Source organism: Sus scrofa, chromosome X (genome assembly GCF_054392235.1).
Source record: "Sus scrofa isolate SSC_HxYL_T2T_F1_AM1 chromosome X, Sscrofa_HxYL_maternal_Yorkshire_Landrace_v2.0, whole genome shotgun sequence".
Taxonomy (NCBI): Eukaryota; Metazoa; Chordata; class Mammalia; order Artiodactyla; family Suidae; genus Sus; species Sus scrofa.
The window spans coordinates 78,317,488-78,337,281 of NC_139401.1; the positions used below are offsets into that span (position 1 = coordinate 78,317,488).

Here is a 19,794-nt window from a genome sequence, read left to right on the forward strand (position 1 = left end):
TTTATGCTTGACACTCGCCCTAAGAGTGCCTACTGTTTTAACCAATCAATTCAAAGATACTTGCCTCAACCCTTCCTGCTTTCCCAGTCTTGAAAAAATTCACTTCCTATTTCTGTTCTGACTTCCACTTACCACCCTTTCCCCACACCATAGAAACTAGAATGCTTAAAAGTGTTCTTACTTAGGTGCTCAAGTTCCTAGTGAAGAAAGTATTTCTTTACAAATAATTAAGAATAACTATGGCTACTGTTTATTATGTTATTTTATTATCTTGGAGCACTTTACATTTTCTCATTCAATCCCATAGCAACCCTATAGTCCTCAATCCTAAGGAAACTGCTTCAAAAGACTTGGTAACCTAATGGAGACCTGAACAGTTGGCAAGGAGCCAGAACTCAGACCCAGGTCATTCTGATTCTAATTCCAGGATTTTTACCATCACACTATCCTACCTCTTATTACACACACTATACTTACTCTCCATCTCCACCACTGTAACTTCAGGTATATTGTCTTTTCACCACATCCCCCCTCAGAGAATCCTTCTCCCATTTCTCCCATCTTCCTTTCTTTCCTTCCTTCCTTCCTTCCTTCCCTTCTTCCTTCCTTCCCTCTTCCTTCCTCCCTTCCTTCCTTCCTTCCTTCCTTCTTTCTTTCTTTCTTTCTTTCTTTCTTTCTTTCTTTTTCTTTTCTTCTTTCTTCCTTTCTTTCTTCCTTTCTTTCTTTCTTCCTTCCTTCCTTTCTTTCTTTCTTTCTTTCTTTCTTTAACATATGGAAGTTCCCAGGCTAGGGGTCAAATCAGAGCTGTGGCTGCTGGCCTATGCCACAGCCACAGCAATGTGGGATCCAAGCCGTGTCTAGACCTATACCACAGATCACAGTAATGCTGGATCCTTAACCCACTGAGCAGGGCCAGGGATCGAACCCGCATCCTGATGGATACTAGTGGGTTTGTTACCGCTGAGTCATAAGGGGAACTGCATTCTTCCATCTTTTTATCTATTGGCCCACTTTCTTAACAATGTATATTATGTAACTGGCATTAGTATTGTAGTTGGAGTGTCTTTTTTTAAAAAACATACTAGAGAACATTGGTTGAAACTGTTCTGAGTGTCACACTTTGCTAAAAGGGCTTTATGTATGCACTATTTCATTTAATCATCAAAGCAACCTTGTGAGATTTGAACTCTTGTCCCCCATTTTATCAATAGAGAAACTAAAATTAGAAAAATTAATTTTCCCAAATGGAATGCATACCAGAATGGAGACAGAGGCTAAGGCCCATCCCATGTACCATGACCATTTCACCTGTACTAGCTATAAAGGGAACCTAGAGAGCTTGCTTTCTTAGCACGATAGACAAATCAAGTCAAATCACAGAAATACGCCAAACCTAACACAAATTAGATGTAGATACATTCCTAATCTTGATCCTACTGTAATGATGAGAGCTAAAATTTTATGAAGGCTTCCTGTAGTGTTAGGCAAGATTCTAAGGAACATTTACTTATATTAATTCATTTAATCCTCACAGCGATCTAATGAGGTAGATGATATTATTATGTTCATTTTTCAGGTAAAGTAACTGAGATTCAGAGAGGTTAGGTAACTTGATTTAAGCCACACAACTGAAAGTCCAGACAAAATGAGGAAAACCTATTTCTCATTTTGGCTTTTCTGAAATCCCAGGAAAAGGGTGAAGGAATTTTGCTATTTGCTTTACAAAATCAAATAATTTGCATAATTTATTGTGGAGATGAATGACTTTTTTTTTCTTTTTTAGAGGAGGAGCCATGTATTAGTTTTCTGGTTAATGCCTTAAAGGGATAAAATTAGAAATTATAATTCAGCGATATAGAACTGTTAACAAGTATCTTTTATATTTTGACTCATGAAACTTTCCATCACTTGAAGGTGATTTAATTGTTAGTTTGTTTTTATTTTTATTTTTTTAACATTATGCAATGATGATTTTAAGGAGTTGCACCAAAAATCCATATTCTTGCTCACAGTTACTTATTTACACAACTTGTCCATATTAGGAACAAATAATGAGATTCCTCCATCAGCCATGAAAATTATCTCCACACTGTAGCTGGTATCTTATCAGAAAAAAATAGTTTTTTGAAATATTTAAACAAAAACAGCAATAATTAGCTATTGCCACAAGGTGGCAGTGTTATCCTGCTTAGGAATAAAGTCTAAATGATAAACATTGTAATCTTATTTAATGACTGTACATATTTAAATTTCAGGTTTTTATCATTTACAGATATTATCAGAAAAATTCTAAAATATAATTTTAGTCTTAATATACTGTTTTAATACAGATCTAGTCTAGGTAGTGTATTTTGTAAGCCAATACCTGCCAAATTATAAGAATTAAAAATGTGCGTTCATGGTCTGCGCTATCAAAATGTTATTTATTTTTTTGTTTGCCTTTTCGTTTTCTTTTTAGAGCCACACCTGTGGCATATGTACATTTCCAGGTTAGGAGTCGAATCAGATCTGCAGCTGCAAGCCTATGCCACAGCCAAAGCAACGTGGGATTCGAGCTGCATTTGCGACCTAGCGGCTTGCAGCAATGCTGGATCCTTAACCCACTGAACAAGGCCAGGGAGTGAATCAGCATCCTCATGGAGGCTATGTGGGGTTTTTAATCTGCTGAGCCATAATGGGAACTCCCCCAAAATGTTTTAAATTCAAGGTAATGTATAAGTTATTCCCCATAGGTCCAAAAACATGGATATGTTTATGCATTTAATCGCTAGTGACTACACACATAAAATCCCCTTTTCTGAAGATGCTAAATAAAATCCAGTATTCTGAATTCTAACCCTAGCTTCCTCTCATCTAAATGAATATTCACAATTGAGAAAAGCATTTATATAATTTTCATCTATAGGAAGCAAACTTAGACTTTTCCTATCCCAGTTATTTTTCCTGTCCTTTTTAAGTTAACAGGCTTTTAATTTTCACTCTGGTAAATTGCAAACATAAAGAAAGAAAAAGAAAAGGCAGGAGGGGTGTGGGGATGGGAGGAGTGAGGAAGGACTTAAGGCAAGAAGCCAGACTGAAACAGAGCTAACATATGGATGTATTTTCTGAGATAAAAACTTAAAAGTATTCTGGAAACATTCATCAATAAGCAGACTTAATATATTTTTTAATTTTATTAAAATGTAGTTGATTTACAATTTTGTATTAATTTCTGCTGTACAGTGAAATGACTCAGTTATACATATATATATATATAATTTTTCATTTTTTTTCCATTATGGTATATCACAGGATATTGAATATAGTTCCCTGTGAATACAGGACCTTGTTGCTTATCCATCCTATATATAATAGCTTGCCTCTGTTAATCCCAAACTCCCAATTTTTCCCTCCCACACCCCCCCACCTTTGGCAACCATAAGCTTCTTCTCTATATCTGTGAGCCTGTTTTTGTTTCATGGATATGTTGATTTGTGCTGTATTGTAGATTCCACATATAAGTGATATCATATGATATTTTTCTTTCTCTTTCTGACTTACTTTGCTTAGTATGATAATCTCTAGGTCCAACCATGTTGCTGCAAATGGCATTATCTCATTCTTTTTAATGGCCAAGTAGTATTCTATTGTATATATACATACCACATCTTTACCCATTCATCTGTCACTGGACATTTAGGTTGCTTCCATGTCTTGGCTATAGTAAATAGTGCTGCTATGAATATAAGGGTGCATGTATCTTTTCGAGTTATAGTTTTGCCTAAGTATATGCCCAATGGTAGGATTGCTGGATCATATGGAAACTCTACTTTTAGTTTTTCAAGGACCCTCCATACTCTTTTCCATAGTGGCTGCACCAATTTACGTTCCCACCAACAGTGTAGGAGGGTTCCCTTTTCTCCACACCCTCTCTAGCATTTACTTAGAGAATTTTTAATGATGGTCATACTGACCAGTGTGACATGGTAACTCATTGTAGTTTTGACTTACATTTCTCTAATAATTAGTTGTGATGGGCATATTTTCATGTGCCTATTGGCCATCTGTATGTCTTCTTTGGATAAATGTCTATTTAGGCCTTCTGCCATTTTTCAATTGGGTTGTTTAGGGGTTTATTTTTTGTTGTTTTTGTTAAATTGTATTAGTTATTTGTATATTTTGGAAATTAAGCCCTTGTCAGTTGCATCATTTGCAAATATTTTCTCCCAGTCTGTAGGTTGTCTTTTCATTTTGTTTATGGTTTTCCTTTGCTGTGCAAAGCTTATAATTTTGCTTTTATTTCTATTACCTTGGGAGACGGACCTAAGAAAACTTTGGTATGATTTACGGCAGAGAATGTTTTGCCTGTGTTCTCTTATAGGAGTTATGATGTGTTGTCTTATATTTAAAGACAATATTTTTAAATATTTACCACATTTTATTTTATTAAAGACTACATGCTCCTTGTAAAACATTTGAAAAATATCTGTAACAGACAAAAAAATTACCTCTAGATTTGGCTCTGACTAAAAATGAGCACATCCAAGAATTTGAACTTTTTTCCTTTTTAGCAAATTTATCAGCAAATTTGCAATTAATGGAAACTCACAACTTCGCTTATGCTTTCTCTTTGCTTAGCTGAGGGTGTAGATCAGGGATGTGTGGCTTTTTTCTTTAGAAAAATTCTCCAATAGTAACCTATGGGAAAGGCAAGATAGGTCTAGAGCCTAGTCTGGGATGAAGACTGAGAAATAAATCGCTTTGTATATAAAAAGAAGAACTTGGATTTTTTTCCATGGAGCAATTTGGAGAAAGAGACTAGGAACTAGGAAAAGAGAGATTAAATGCTAAGGAAGAGTTCTTGGCTTGAGGAGCAGTACCTGGCCAAACGGTGGTAGGCTAAGGCCTAGGGCACAAGACAGCCAGTAAAGTTTCTCTTTAAGATATCAGTATTCAGTTTTAAATTGTTTCCTATTAGGTGCTGTGGTTAAATACCCCTACCAGTAATATAGTGCAAGTTATTTACAACACTAGCCATGTACATGTGGTAGTTTGAGGCCATGAAATTGGAGGGACGAAGGCTACGTGCCTGACAGAGATGATGAAAGAAGATGGAAGCTGCAGGAGTTGAACCCAGGGACTAGGAGAACTGACTGTAGCTTAGACTAGCTCATGAACAGGTATCTAAGAATAAGGTTACTCTGGAGGAGGAAGGATGGATAAAGAGCATGGACCCTGATGTTACCTGGGATAGGAACTCGAGATATTTGGTTATTACAGGAATAAATGACTCCAAAAGACTGAGAGACTGAGTTACCTAGGAAATGCATAAAATAGAAATGAAAAATCTTTCAGAATCTTATCTGTACATAACCATTATTTATACCTCAGTGACTATTTTTCTCCTCTATATTTTCTCTATATAATATATATAAAATTTTAAATAAAATAGACATTGCAGTAACTATCTTTCTTTACTTAATAATATATCATTAGTCTTCCCTAGCTCCTATAGCACTTTATATAACATTTTTTTAAAAATTGCTGTCATTCAACAAATCTTTATTAAATACTAACCATGTTCCAAATTGTTTGAGGCCCTGCTGAACATTTATTGTCAGGTACTATATGACACATGCTTTATTTATATAATCCCATTTAATCCTCACAATGAGGTAGGCATAATGATCATAGTTTCACAGAGAAGGAAATTTAGGCTTAAAGAAATTAACCTGCCTGAGATCACGCAATTTGGAAATGGTTGAGCCAAGATTCAAACTCAGGACTAGTGTGACTTCCTGGGCCCACTGCTCTGAAGCAGATGCTGAGTCAACTCATTTTTATGTATATGCTTTCTTTTATTTAATCAACCCCATATTTGATGTGTATTTCAATTGGTTCCAGTTTTGTTGTGTCAAACAATGTTCCAGTGAAAATATTTGTGCAATAAATTTTTAATCGAATATCACTTTAAATATTCCTGGAGAATGCAGAAACTATTTGGGAAAATAATAGTAGATGAAACCCAGACAGAATATCTGCTTAAATACCTTGCATTTTATATATAGGACTCTTAGGCAAATTATCTTACTCAGTATACAAGTTTCAGCAAATACCAAGGGAGTGTCCAGTTATAACATTCCTTTCATGTTAAAAAAAAAATGTGTTTTTACTCTAACTCCTAAAATATTTTAAGGCAAATCAGAGGAAATTGGTGGAGTAAGGCTATCCTTAAAAAGGTTTTTGGATGCCATTAGTAGCAATTAATGATATTTAAAATTGTATTTTTTCCATTTTACTTAATAACAAAGAGTAAAATAAGGATAAATGTATTTTATTAATTGAATTAAAGATTAAAAGGATCTTATAATAACTTAAAATGGAGTATAATCTGCAAAAACACTGTGTCACTATGTTGTTCACTTGAAACTAATAGAATATTGTAAATCAACTATACTTCAATTTTTAAAAAGATGAAAAGGAAAAATCCAAATAAATTGGTTCAGCTACTATGGAAAATCGTATGAAGTTTCCTTAATACACCAGATGATTTAGCAATCTACCCTACTCTTAGACATATATCTGGAAAAGAAGAAAACTCTAATTCCAAAAGATACATGCACCCCTATGTTCATAGCAGCACTATTTACAAGAGCCAAGACGTAGAAGCAACCTAAGTGTCCATTAGCAGATGAATGAATAAAGATGTGGAATACTTCTCAGCTATAAAAAAGAATGAAATTATGCCATTTGCAGCAACACAATGGACCTATAAATTATTATACTAAGTGAAGTTACACAAAGACAAATATATGGTATCACTTATATGTGGAATCCAAAAAAAATGATACAAATGAACTTATTTTCAAAGCAGAAATAGACTCACAAACATTGGAAACAAACTTATGGTTACTGATGGGGATGAGGTGGGTGGAGAGATACTTTAGGATATGGGGATTAACATATACACACTACTATATATAGTATAGATAACCAACAGGGATATACTGTATAGTACAGTGAACTATATTCAATATCTTGTAATAACCTATAATGGAAAAGAATCTGAAAAAATATATGTATATATACATGTGTAACTGAATCACTGTTCTATACACCTGAAACTAACACAACATTGTAAATCAATTATACTTCAATTTAAAAAGGACTAAAAGGAAAACTGCAAGTGCTACAATAAAATAATTCAGGAAAAATTTATGAAATAATTTATCCCCACTCTAATTCTTAATTATTAAGAAATTTAATGTAGTTTAAATCCTGCTTTTTCCCCCTTTGAATAGTCTTCCTTTTAAATTGCCTACTAACCCAACTAAATATTATTATAATCTTACTTTCCAGTCTCTTCAAGTGTCCCTGTTCCTGCACTAGTTCTCTGGAAAAGCCTCTCTCTCCAGAGTATGATGGAGGCAGGAGACTGATACTACAGTTCTGGCCTCAGAGAAACTTTATATTCTTCCCCTTATTTGTACTCACTAATCTTACTAACTTTCAACCACTTGGTTATTGTCTTTCTGAAATGTCCCCCCAGTTTAAAAGGAAATCCCAGCTCCAAAAGAGGAATGATGACAGCTTTTCTCCACCTCTAATGAAGAAGTAATAGTCTTGGAGAAAATGAGATGTAAAGTTAGAAGCTCTTAAGAAGAACATAATTCTGGGATGAAAGCAGACCAAAAGGGTAACAAGACTTATGAAATTGAGAATTCAGTTTGCTTTGGGATCATTAGGAAATATGCAAAACAGAAGGAAGCAAAGTTAAAGGAAACACATTTCCAGAAACTGAGTTTATGCCAGTAGTGTTTGATGAGAGAGTTCTGCTTCATTTGAACTTTGAAACTGAAAATCATAGCAATAAACTATCATCTGGAATATCTTGGGCTGTTATAGGAAAGGTCATTGACATGAATATTGTGCTTAGTTAATAAGTACTCACAAAATGTTAAGGATTTTGCAATATATACTCTAAGACACACTCTTCTTCTTCTACAAGCCTATCTGTTAAAAAAATATTTAGAGTTATCCATCAGAGAGAGGGGTGAAAAAAAAATAGGTCCTGCTTAAGTTGGTGATGATATTCTCGACACAGCTTTCAGCTGGCTGGAATGTATAGAATTTTGGAGAATAAACTCATAATCCAAAATACCCTCAAATACGGAAATAGACAGTAAAAGAACTTGGCATCAACAAACCCCTAAACAAAACATAACAAAAAATCCTCAAGTTCAAGAATAAATTTTATGCTTCTGAGTACCTTTGATGCCTTAAAGAAAAAACCTCTATGAGCCAAAGTCTTCTCATCTGTAAAATGGAAATAATAATACCTGCCCAATAGATTTGTTGTGAGGGTCCATTTGAACGGAAAAAACTATATAATAAAGTACAAATATAAGGGATTATTGTTATATTTAGAGGGAAAATGATATTTTTGTAAGAAAAAAAGAAATAGTTAATTGACCAAGGATATGACAGAAAATAATTGAAAGGCCCTCGTTAATCTTCTTGAAGTACTGGTCCATTTCCCCTGAGGCTCTTATTCATCTGCCACTTACCTACCCACCTCAAACTCTAGTCTTCAGACGTATTGAACTTTCTTCACTTCCTGAGTGCAGGCCCTCTCCCTTCCAGATTCAGGCAAGCCTCTCTTATGCACAGACTCACTTTACAACCCCCAATTTCCAAATGCCAAGTTAATCATGACTCACTGTTCAAGTCTCAATTTAGACAGAACTGCTGGCAGAAGTCTTCCCTGACTCCCTAAACTTGCCCCTATGTGCTCCATATTGCACTCCTTCTTTCTCTGTACATCAAAAGAGAATACTCACACTGGAACCCCCAGGAGCTCAGTCAAATGCAGATTTTAAGATTCACCCTCCAGATTCTGCGGATCTGGTATATAACCGGTCTGCAATTTAGCCAGCATGTCAAATGATACCGACTCACACCAAAGTTTAAGAAGCACATTCTGTCATGCTACTCGTCACCCTGAGTTTAAATTGTCTATTTGTCTCTTGCTTCTAACCTGTAATGAGAGGAGGGGCCACATCTGTCTTGCTCACGATTGTATTCCTTGTTCCTGACATAAAGTACATGCTGGAACAAATAAATAAATAAATGACTATACGAAAGAAAGAAAAGAAAGTGAAAGACCTTGTTACCTAAAGCGGGAAGATCCATGTGAACTCTGCATGGCCCTTTGAACACTGTATGTCAATTATTACAAAGAAGACATGCTCTGAGAACAAGCACACTAAATGTAAAACATTTACCAATACCTGGATTCACTGTCATAATAACTGCAAACTATGAGTTTCATAACAGTCTTTTAATGGAAATTGTAGATGATTTTTCAGAAACCAAAAAGGCATATTGACAACACATTAAACTGTCAAATTTGTTTACTGCCAGAGAGTGGTATTGAGAGGGAGGGTAAGGGATTTTCGGTTTTACTTTGTATACTGCTGTATTGTTTGATTTTTTAATTATGAGCATATATTATCTTTTTTAAAATTGAGGTATAATTAATTTACAATATTGTGTTAGTTTCAGATGTACAGCAAAGTGATTTACTTATACACAGACATGCATGCACATATATATCTATTCTTTTTCAGATTCTTTTCCATTATAGGTTATTACAAGATATTGAATATAGTTCCTTGAACTATACAGTAAATACTTGTTGCTTATCTGTTTTCTATATAGTAGTTTCTATCTGTTAATGCATTCTCCTAATTTATTCCTCCCCCTTTCCCTTTTGGTGACCATAAGTTTGTGTTTTATATGTATGTGAATCTCTTTCCTGTTTTGTAAATAAGTTCATGAGTATCATTTTTTATTAGATTCCAAGTATTACTGATATCATATATTTGTCTTCGACTTAGTTCACTTAGTATGAAAATCTCTAGGTCCATCCATGTTGCTGAAAATGGTGATATTTCATTCTTTTTTATGGCTGAGTAATATTCCATCACACATATATAAACCTCTTCTTTATCCCATTCATCTGTCTATGGACACTTAGGTTGCTTCCATGTCTTGGCTATTGTAAATAGTGCTACTATGAATAGAAGAGTGTGTGTATCTTTTTGAATAAGAGTCTTCTCTGGATATATACCAAGGAGTGGGACTGCTAGATCATATGGCATCTCTTTTTTTCTAAGGAACCTCCATACTGTTTTCCACAGTAATTGCACCCGTTTACATTCTCACCAACAATGTAGGAGGGTACTCTTTTCTCCACACCCTCTCCAGCATTTATTATTTGTAGACATATTACCTTTTAAATTAAAAAAAATACTCAAAATATGTTTTAAAAACTTCAGGTCTGTGCTGTTGATGCCATGATTTATCAATATGCTACTTTACAAAAATGCATTTGAATAATTTTTTGTAATCCAACTTTCTCTATATTTAGATATTTAGATACTTTCTCTATATTTAGATATTTAGCTTCAAATATTTGCCCTATTGCTTCTTTCTATAACTTTCAAATATGGTTCCCTGGTACATCCTTCACATCATTGAGTCAATGGAGAAGTCACAGTAAACAGATACTGAAGCAAAAGGGACTGGGGGGCTGGGGGACCTAGGGAAATGTTATTTAAAGGTAAAAACTTGAAACTAGTAAGTAAATAAGTTCTGGGGATCTTGTGCACAACATTGTGATTTTAGTTAACAATACTGTATTATATACTTGAACATTGCTAAGAGACTGGATCGTAACTATTCTCAACAAACAAAAGAAATATAATCACTATACAGCAGAAATTGGTACAAAACTGTAAATCAATTATACTTTAATACAATTTTTTAAAGAAATCATAATTGTGTGACATGATATATGCATTAGCTAGTGCTCCTGTAGTGATCACATTGTGACATGTAATTTACACAATGTTATATGTCAGTTACATATGAATTTAAAATAAAAGAAAAAGTACTGTGGAAGAGTGAGAGCACTAGCTTTGAAGTCAAAGGGTCCTCAGTTTGAATCCTGGAACTGTCAGTTAATAATCCTGTGAGGTTAGAAAAGTTATTTAGTCCACCTGACTTTAATCCTCTTTAAAAATGTGCCAATAATACCTTCCTCACAAAACTATTATAAAGAATAGATGTGAGTTTATGTGGAAAGTGTCAAGCATGGGGCTAAGTGTTCAATGAATGACAGCTTTCTTTTCTACTTTGTTCATTAAACAAATATGTACTGAGCACCTACGTACAATATATCACTTTATGCACTGGGAATACACTGGTGCACAAAGCCAACATGGTTCTTGGAGCAGACAGACATTAAATTACATCTATCTATCTGTCTAGAGAAAAAGATGTGATATGTACTGTGAAGAAAAACCAAAGGGTTCTATGAGAGAGTAGCACAGGGGTATCTAATTTTTTGGCTTTTTTTTTGTAATGTGGAAAAGTGGGTATCTTCCTTGGGAAAAAAACAAAAACAAGACTGAGTAGGTGTTGGCCAGGCAAAAAATAAAGGCAAAAGCAAGAATAACCCTGTATTGCTTTAATCTGAAGCATTTTTCTTCCTTTCATTTGAAGGTAGAAAAACATAAGAAAGTGTGTGTGTAAAAAAGAATGGAGGATTGCCCACTGACTTATGTAAATGGTAGATAATGTTTCTGAACTCTGCACACTTGAGACCTTATCTCAAAGTTGATCTGTAATGAGTCCTTAGGACTTTGCTTAACCAAACATCTAAAGTAACATAATAGCAATGTACAGACATAAAACCTTGTTTGAATGCTCAAGTACTTTAAAAATTTTTTTACTAGCAAAAAGTTTTTTCTTTGCAATGTATCAATGCCATGAAATTTGCAAATAAAACTGTCCTTCCACTGTCCAGTCAATTAATTCTTGAATCATTCCATTGAAGACCTCACCAGATATGTGATCCATTGCTATGCAATGCCTTATATTTCAATGTCTATTTTTGTAAATTATGAGCTGCCTGAGAGTACTCAGTGAACTCTGAAGGGAAAGAATTTCTTAACCAATGATGTAGCTCAGAAAATTTAAGTATGCTCCACTCATTGTAATCCTGTGTTACTCCTGGTCCAGGAAATCTCTTCAGGGCCAAAACAAAACAAAACAAACAAAAAAAAAAAAACAAAAAAGAAATTAAATTTATTACAGTACAGATCCAGGAAGGCCTAAATGATTTCAAAGTTCCCAGAATTAACCTAGCTTTACAAGAGTTAATCTGAAGATCAATCCACAGCTGTAACAGATTTCAGGTCCCTTCCCTCCATTATCTCCAATCCATCACCAAAGAAGCTCATCATACCTCTGAACTTTCTGTCATATCCTCCCCCATCCTGTGTCACTTCAGCCTGGATTAATGCAGCAGCTTCTTACCTGGTATACCTAGCTTCAGGCTTTGCCCTTCTAGTCTACCCTACCCAGGTACCCATGTTATATATTATTTTATGTCCTATTCACGTATATATATATTATATATATATATATATTAGGTGTCTGGAATTGTTCTGAACATTACAAAAAATTGTCATTTGATACTCTCAATAATCCTATGATATGGGTAATATTGTTATCCCTGTTTTGCAGAGGACTCTTAGGCCCAGGAAAGGTTAAGTAACTTGCCCAAGGTCACATAGTTAGTAAGTGGTAGAACTGGGGTTTAAACTTAGGCAGCCTAGTGCCAAAATCTATGCTCAAAACCACTATCAGATACTGCTACTCTCAGTATAATGAGACATCCTTCTGCTATGCTGGCCTTACTGAACTTTTTTCCTTGAATTCCTTCAACACTTATGAACTACACCAATTTTGTACTGGCTTCTCATGTGACTGTTTTGTGCTTAACTGATTTGGACAACCCATCCAAGGTGTAAAATTCTCAAGGAGCAGCAACTATGTTTTATCTGCTTTCTATAGCCTTCAGAATGCTTAGAACAGGATTAAGTACCTAAAAATTGCCCAAGACTTGAGCAAATCTTCAGAGGTTGAAATGCCCAATGATAGCCTTTATCCCTTTCATTACAAATTTCACCCTTCAGTTTTTGTTAAGCTGATTTATACCATTATAGGAAACTTTTTCGCCATAGTTAAAATGACTCATGAATCAAAGTTCAAAGTTATTTTGAAACACTGGAAAACTGACTCAGGGATTATTTAAATTTATAAACTCAACTTCCTCAAAGTCTGCCATTTTATAATTCTTTAGTGAGGTATTTTACCAAAAGGAGAAAACAAAATAAAACTTTACTTAGATAAAACTTTTCAAAGTGAACTAATTTTTGTTACTAACTTGCTGAATCAGATTCCTATATAGTTTAGTGTGATTTATTGTGTGATTTATAGCCAAAAGGTTGAATCCTAGTCCCAGCTCTACATCTTTTCTAGTTATAGGAATTTTATAGGTTATTTAACTTCTCTGAGCCCTGCCTCTACCACCAACTGCTTTCTCATCTATAAACTAGGTGTTATATTCGCCTTACCTCAAAGATAGTTTTGAGGATCAAAGAGAATAAGGAATCTGAAAGTATTTTTTAAACTTTAAAGTACTATTTAAATGTAGGTTATTATTATTCATAATATCAGGTCTGACAATAAAGAAATGTTAGTTCACATTAGCCCCTAATCTAAACTGTGTGGTTTGAGTGCAGGCATTAACTTCTCTGAACCTCATTCACACCATTTGTAAAACAAAGCAGCTTACAGTTTTAACATTTTGTGATTTAATGATCTTAATTTCCTCCATAACTTGTTGGCAAATAACAGAAAATCTGATACAAAAAAACAAACAAAAAATTCTTGAATTATTACTTAATTTTTTCAATCCATACCATGAAGTAAGGCATTTTATATCATTGCTTTGCATTGCCACTTAGTAGTTACATAACTTTTGAAGGAAAAAATTGTTTTAATTCCTCATGTTTTCTATAATTATAAGTGATGATAGAGCAAATGCTGTATGTATATTACCTTATGTAGAAAAGAGGAAAATTACTCTCTTTGCATTACTCAAAAATAAGCTGAAAGGAATATATATTGTAGGGAGTTCTTGAAGTAAATAAAGTAAGTTTAAACCAGGAGAAAATATTTCTTCTCTGCTCAGAATTAAAGCTCCAAAAGTATATGAACTCCAATAAGTGAGTATTCTATTTCAACAATAACAACATAAAACTTCTTCAAATGTGTGTGTGTTCACTCATGTGTGTGAACACACACAAACACATACACTAAGTTTTCTGCCAGTGGAAAACTTCAAGACAAAAGTCTTTGAAATGCATTAAAGCAAAAAAGAGAAATGTTTGGCTCATAAAAAAGGGAAGAAATGAGTGAAGAAGAATGTAGAAATTTGGAGATTAGATTGAAGGGGGAAAGCATTCATTTAGTTAAGCACTTATTCGTAAAACATTTATTTATTTGATCATCTACTATGGGCAAGGCAGATACTACATCATGTTCTGAGGAGAAAAAAATGAATAAGATAAATCTTTGCTCTAAGATTTCAGTATTATTGGAGAGATAGATAAATGGATAGATGGATAGGTAGATAAGTCAATTTAACTGCTGTGCCAGAGATATGCAGAGGGTGCCAATGGAGCAGGCAAAAAACATCTGTTTCAAATGGAAGAATCAAATATGGCTTTTGGGAGGAAGTGATGGTCTGACCTAACTTATAGATGAGAAATAAGAGAGTGAGGTATATTCCAGATAGTAAAAGAAGCCTTGATTAAAGACTGGAGATAACAAAAAGCAAGGAGGATTCCAGAGATCTGCAACTTGTTCCATGTTTAGAGTGTGAGAGAAAGAGTAGGAATAAGTGAAGCTGAAGAGGTAAGCAAGAGCAAGATCTTGAAAGAACTTAGTATGACTTTGCTAAGGAGTTTGGCTTTATCTAGAAGTGACTGAAAACTACTATGAGGTACCACCTCACACCAGTCAGAATAGCCATCATTAATAAGTCCACAAATAACAAATGCTGGAGAGGGTGTGGAGAAAAGGGAACCCTCCTGCACTGTTGGTGGCAATGTAAATTGGTACAACCACTGTGGAAGCAGTATGGAGGTATCTCAGAAAACTATACATAGAACTACCATATGACCCAACAATCCCACTCTTGGGCATATATCTGCACAAAACTTTCCTTGAAAAAGACACATGCACCCGTATGTTCGTTGCAACACTATTCACAATAGCCAAGACATGGAAACAACCTAAACGTCCATCAACAGATGCATGGATAAAAAGATGTGGTATATATACACAATGGAATTCTACTCACCCATAAAAAGGACAAAATAATGGCATTTGCAGCAACATGGATGGAACTAGAGACTCTCATCGTGAGTAAAGTAAGTCAGAAAGAGAAAGACAAATACCATATGATATCACTTATATCTGGAATCTAATATATGGCACAAATGAACCTTTCCACAGAAAAGAAACTCGTGGACTTGGAGAACAGACTTGTGGTTGCCAAGGGGGAGGGACTGGGATGGTCTCGGAATCTGGGGTTAATAGATGCAAACTATCACCTTAGGAATGGATTAGCAATGAGATCCTGCTGTATAGCACTGGGAACTATATCTAGTCGCTTATGATGGAACATGATGGAGGATAATGTGAGAAAAAGAATGCATATATGTATGTGTGACTGGGTCACCTTGCTGTACAGTAGAAAATTGACAGAACATTGTAAACCAGCTATAATGGAAAAAATAAAAATCATTTAAAAAAAGAAATTTAAGCAAAACAGTGACATTTTATGTTTTAGAAATAAAGCTAATGAAAGAGAAAAGATCCAAAACCAGTTGAGAAGTTGTTACTTTAATCTAGAATTTTTTTAATGTTTCTGAAATAAAGCTGTGGAGGTGAGGGAAAAAGGATACATTCAAGAATTCTTTAGAAAGTTAAAGTGAGAGGACTTGGTGACTGACCATACATGAGGGTGAGGGAGATGGGAAGTTATGGGAAGATCCCTAAGTTTGGGTCTTTGGTGAACAAATGGATTACAGTGCAATTTAATGAAATATGGCATATTGGGTGGGGAAGGAGCAGATAAGAAAGCAAAATTATGAGCTCAGTCATATCAAATGTGAGGTATCTTTGAAATTGCCAAGCAAAGAAGTTCAGTCATTCAACAGAGTATAAAGAGTGAGATTAGAACTTCAGTGATAGAATCCTAAGGACTACCAACGATATAGATTAAATGGAAGAAGAAAAGCACCTGAAGAATATTGAAAAGAATTGTCTATAAAGGTATGGGGAAACTCAGAAAGATAGTGATGTCACAGAAGCCAAGGGAGTAGAGATTTTACAGAAGGAAGTGGTCAATGCTAAAAGTGCTCATAGGAGATAAAGACTGAAAAGTACCCACTGGATTTAACAGCAAATAGGTTGTATATAACTTTATTGATTACAGTTTCAACTTCAGTGATATGTAGGAAATGGAATCGAACTGTAGGCTAAGGAGTGGATAAGAATTGAAGTACAAGTAATGAATATTATTCTTCCAACTAGCTGTGCTATAAAGAAGAGGAAAGAAATAGTGATAAGTGAATGGGCAATGAGCTTGATGGAGTTCATTCTCTCTCTCTCTCCCCTCCCTCTCTGAAAAGACTTACCCATGTTTAAATGCTGATAGGGAGGAGCCAACAGAAAGTCAGAGATTGAAGATTCAAGAGAGAGGGGATAATTAAAGAAGAGAGAGCATAAAAAGGCAGAAGAGGAGGGAATCTGCAACACAGATTAGAGGATAGAATTTGTTAAGAATGGGAAATACGGAGTTCCTGTCGTGGCGCAGTGGTTAACGAATCCAACTAGGAACCATGAGGCTGCGGGTTTGGTCCCTGCCCTTGCTCAGTGGGTTAACGATCCGGCGTTGCCGTGAGCTGTGGTGTAGGTCGCAGAGGCGTCTCGGATCCCGCGTTGCTGTGGCTCTGGCGTAGGCTGGCAGCTACAGCTCCGATTTGACCCCTAGCCTGGGAACCTCCATATGCCGCAGGAGCGGCCCAAGAAATGCCAAAAAAAAAAAATAAAAAACGAGAATGGGAAATACCTCTTCCACTGAGATGAGAATGAAGGAGTTAAGGATGAAAGCCAACGAAGAGAAATTTGTATGTGAATAACAAATGGTAATGGCCAGTAAATTGAGGAGTTATCACATCATAACCTCAGTTTTACCCTGTGAAAATTGTTATGTAGGGTGATGAAAGTCTGGAATAGTAAATGAAGATAGTGGTTGAGGGTCTGGTTTGTCTAATGCCAGAGACGATGAATGTATCTTCTTCTTCACCTCTACTATTCTTATATCCCACTTCCAATTCGTCAGTAAATTCTACCACCTTCGTCCTCAAAATATAATCTAAATCCAACCATTGTTCTCTACCTCTACTGCCAACACCCCAGCCTGAGCCATCAGCATCTATCTCTTTGATTATTTTAATAACTTTCCTTCCAACACCCCTCCCCAGCTTCTTTCAAGAGTTTGCCTTTGTCTTAGGGTTTCTGCTGTTTGAATATGATATGCATAGTATAGAGCTTTTGGTATTTATCCTGCTTAGTGTTCTCTGAGATTCCTGATCTCTGGATGTCTATGGAGGGATGTCTGTCATTAATTTTGGAAAATTCTCAGCCATTATTCAAATATTTCTTCTGCTCCTTTATTTTTCCTTCTGATATTCCCATTACAAACATGTTATACCCTTTGTAATTGTTCCACAGTTCTTGGGTATTCTGTTCTGAGTTTTTTTTTTTCTTTTTCCTCTTTTCGTTTCTACTGATGTATTTTCATTTCTACTGATGTATTTTCTATCTCAGATTTTTTCCCCAACCATGTCCAGTCTATTAATAAGCCCTTTAAAAGTGTCCTTTATTTCTGTTACAATGTTTTGGTTTGTAGCATTTGATGTGATAGTCTTAGAACATCCATCTTTCTTTTTAAAAAAAATTCTTTATTATTGACTTTTTACAGCATCATTATTATGTGTGTTGAAGGGGTCTTTTTGCATTGAGGTAGTAAGGTGATCTATTATCTCTGTGAACTTGTATGTCTAGTTCTTTCCCCAGGTTTGGGAAGTTCTCAGCTATTATTTCTTTATTTATTTTTATTTTTATTGTCTTTTTTTAGGGCCACACCTGCATCAAATGGAATTTCCCAGGCTAGGGGTTGAATCAGAGCTATAGCTACCGGCCCACACCTCAGCCACAACAACATGCGATCCACATTGTTTCTGTGACCTATACCACAGCTCACGGCAATGCCAGATTCTTAACCCACTGAGCAAGGCCAGGGATTGAACACATGTCCTCATGGATACTAGTCTGGTTCGTTACCACTGAGCCACAGTGGGAACTCCTAGATCATACATCTTTCTGCTGACATTACCCATCTATTCTTACATGCTGTTCACTTTTTCATTAGAAACTTTAGCATGTTAATCATAATTATTTTAAATTTCCAATCTGATAATTCCAAAATTTCTGCCATATCTGAATCTGGTTCTGATGCTTGGTTTATATTCTCAGACTTTCCCCCCTGCTTTTTAGCATTCTTTGTAATTTTTTTTTTTTTTTTGAAAACTGGGTACGATGTTTCGGGTAGAAGGAACTAAGGTAGGTAGACCTTTAGTGTGAGGTATTATGTTAGCTGGAGTTAGGCTGTACTTACTCTTTGCTGTAGTTGTGGTGTCAGCCCCTAAAATGTCCTCTAGTATCCTTTTTTTCACCTCCCCTATTGTCTTTAGATTTTCCTAGAGACTCCTTAAATAAGTCTGTGTCTTGCAGCTCTCTCAGTTGTAATCTACTACTATTACACTGTAGCCCTGTTGATGTGACAGTCAAGTACTGTGCAGGGGAAGTGTTCTACAATCTTGTGATTAGATCTAATTTTGTTAGTGGACCTGAGTCTTTGGGCTGTGACTTTCAGAAGCATTTCTTAGCTTTTTCTCACCTCTTATATCTTAAAAAAAAGAAGACTAATGGGGGGTGGAGTTGCCTAACTGACCTTCCTCTAAGTCAGATAAAGTTCTGGTAGCTTCCCTTGAGGGCAGACTTTTTTTTTTTTTTTTTTTTTTTTTTTAACAGGGAACAGAACATTCTGGCCATTTCAAAGTGATTATTCTCTTCGGGTCATATTTCAATATGGTTACTTTTCCCCTCCACCTACCCAAAGTATGAGGGATTTTCCTCTGACATTCACCATGAAAATCTTGTGGAATTCCTGGAGTTAAAATTAATGAAAGTGTGCCCCTTTCCCAAGACCGAGTGGAAATTCCAGGTAAATTGCTGGATATATGAGTCTGGAGTTTTCAGTGGTTTAGAGATTGAAATCCTGGAGTCACTTGCTTCAGATGAGATGATATCTCCTATGAAGTGGGATAGAAAACAGAAGAGGTTTAGCTTTAGACCAGGGCACTCCATGGTTTAGAAATTAATAAGCCAACAGAGACAACTCTGAAGGAAGTTGGCCAGTAAAGTAAGAGAAAAAGCAAAGACAGGGATGTACTGGAACCCAACTGAAGAAAGTGTTTCAAGAAATAGAGAGTGAGCATCTGTGTCAAATAGGTAGGGTGGAGTAATCATATAATTTGCTTAAAATGATAATGAAAGATAACACTATTAATAATCATGTGGGGAGAACAGGCAAAAACTATGACTCTCCTGGATGAACTGGGACATATGGCCTCCAAGATAAGTCATGTAAGATGAGGACTGAAAATTGACCACTAAAAAAATGACATTTTTGGAGTTTCCATGTGGCCCAGGATAACAAACCTGACTGGTATCCATGAAGATGAGGGTTTGATCCCTGGCCTT

The 19,794-nt window shown here is 35.4% G+C and overlaps 1 protein-coding gene across 1 annotated transcript in view; it reads left to right on the top strand.

Moving 5' to 3' along the window:
• APOOL (apolipoprotein O like) overlaps positions 1-19,794 on the top strand; it is a 443,755-nt gene that overhangs the window by 92,102 nt on the left and 331,859 nt on the right. The gene's annotated exons all lie outside the window — the stretch shown is intronic.